This window comes from Piliocolobus tephrosceles, chromosome 2 (genome assembly GCF_002776525.5).
Source record: "Piliocolobus tephrosceles isolate RC106 chromosome 2, ASM277652v3, whole genome shotgun sequence".
Taxonomy (NCBI): Eukaryota; Metazoa; Chordata; class Mammalia; order Primates; family Cercopithecidae; genus Piliocolobus; species Piliocolobus tephrosceles.
The window spans coordinates 132,513,354-132,515,562 of record NC_045435.1 but is presented as its reverse complement, the minus strand read 5'-3'; the positions used below and the strand labels follow the sequence as shown (position 1 = coordinate 132,515,562).

General features: G+C 37.5%; 1 pseudogene; it reads right to left on the bottom strand.

Moving 5' to 3' along the window:
- Positions 1–1,331: 1,331 nt before the first annotated feature.
- Positions 1,332–1,589, bottom strand: LOC111555757 (annotated as a pseudogene).
- Between the last annotated feature and the right edge of the window lie 620 nt (positions 1,590–2,209).

The window sequence follows — 2,209 nt, the reverse complement described above, 5'->3', positions numbered from 1 at the left end:
GTGTAGACAAAGGGTTTTATTTCTCTTTTCTTGAAATTAGAGAGGAAGCTGAGCAGGCAAAACCAAAGCACTCACTCTACAAAAATCTATCAAGTAGTGTGGAACTAAAAAGTGATAGGCCATTACTAAAAGTAATAAGCCATTACTGTTCAATGTGAAATTAATAGTTAAATTGAGAAAAAAGAGCTTTAATATAATCAAAACCTTGTATGTGTTGTCTTATACCTGTAATCCCAGCACTTTGGGAGGCCGAGGCAAGAGGATTGCTTGAAGTCAGAAGTTTGAGATCAGCTTGGGCAACATAGTAAGACCTTGTCTCTCTCTCTATAAATATATATATTTTTTGTTATTTATATATATAATGTTATTTAATATATATTATATATTGTTATTCATATTATGTTTATATATTTGTTAATTTTGTAGATTATGTTTAAAAGTAAAATGTTAACACATTCCTTATAATATGTATATTGTCTTATATATTATATATGACATAATATAAGGAATGTGTTAACATTTTACTTTTAAACATAACATTGTAGCTACATTAGTATATTAATATTTTTTTTTTTTTTTTTGAGACAGAGTTTTGCTCTGTCGCCCAGGCTGCCATGCGGTGGCACGATCTCGGCTCACTGCAAGCTGCACCTCCCAGGTTCAAATAGAATTTAGTAATGTGTAAGTAGTTAATATGTTGTCTCAAAGGCCTTGTCAGTCCAACAGAAGAGAAAGAAAAGTCTCTGTAAGATGAAGAAATAACTTAGGGGCATTGAGTCCTGAGGCACACCTCCAAGTAGGGCTTCATGGCAGGCCTTGGATCAAAAACATCCCTTCCTCAACACCCTCTGGGAGTGTTTTGTTTTTTATCATCACATAACATCCCCAATTCCCACAGCTGAAGATGCCATTTAGCTAAAGCATTTTTCTTTTTTTTCTTTTTTTAAATTATTATTATACTTTAAGTTCTAGGGTACATGTGCACAACGTGCAGGTTTATGTATGTATACATGTGCCATGTTGGTGTGCTGCACCCATTAACTCATCATTTACATTAAGTATATCTCCTAATGCTATCCCTCCCCAGTTCCCCTACCCCACAACAGGCCCCAGTGTGTGATGTTCTCCACCCTGTGTCCAGGTGTTCTCATGGTTCAATTCCCACCTATGAGTGAGAACATGCAGTGTTTGGTTTTCCATCCTTGAGATAGTTTGCTCAGAATGATGGTTTCCAGCTTCATCCATGTCCCTACAAAGGACATGAATTCATCCTTTTTTATGGCTACATAGTATTCCATGGTGTATATGTGCCACATTTTCTTTCTTTTTTTTTTTTTGAATGTTTATTTTATGTACAAAGAACTCTCATGGTTTTTCATTGAGTAGATGCGTTGGATAATCCTTTGAAGGAAGATCATTTAGTCCAACTTAATGAAACCGATATCCTTTGCGTACTGACAGAAACACGGGCGGCACACATTGAGGCCATATTTCCGGATCAGACCAGGCCGATTTGAACACACGCGACAAGAGCAAGAACCCTGGCCGAATTTTTGTGGGTGGCTCCAGTACAGCTGCTGGTGACCCATCTTGCTCTCGGAAGTGCAACAAGGTAAAAGGATGTGCCACATTTTCTTAATCCAGTATATCATTGATGGACATTTGGGTTGGTTCCAAGTCTTTGCTATTGTGAATAGTGCCACAATAAACATACGTGTGCATGTGTCTTTATAGCAGCATGATTTATAATCCTTTGGGTTTATGCCCAGTAATGGGATGGCTGGGTCTAATGGTATTTCTAGTTCTAGATCCTTGAGGAATTGCCACACTGTCTTCCACAATGGTTGAATTAGTTTACAGTCCCACCGACAGTGTAAAAGTGTTCCTAATTCTCCACACCCTCTCCAGCACCTGTTGTTTCCTGACTTTTTAATGATCGCCATACTAACTGTTGTGTGATGGTATCTCATTGTGGTTTTGATTTGCATTTCTCTGATGGCCAGTGATGACGAGCATTTTTTCATGTGTCTGTTGGCTGCATAAATGTCTTCTTTTGAGAAGTGTCTGTTCATATCCTTTGCCCACTTTTTGATGGGGTTGTTTGATTTTTTCTTGTAAGTTTAAGTTCTTTGTAGATTCTGGATATTAGCCCTTTGTCCAATGGGTAGATTGTAAACATTTTCTCCCATTCTGTAGGTTGCCTGTTTAC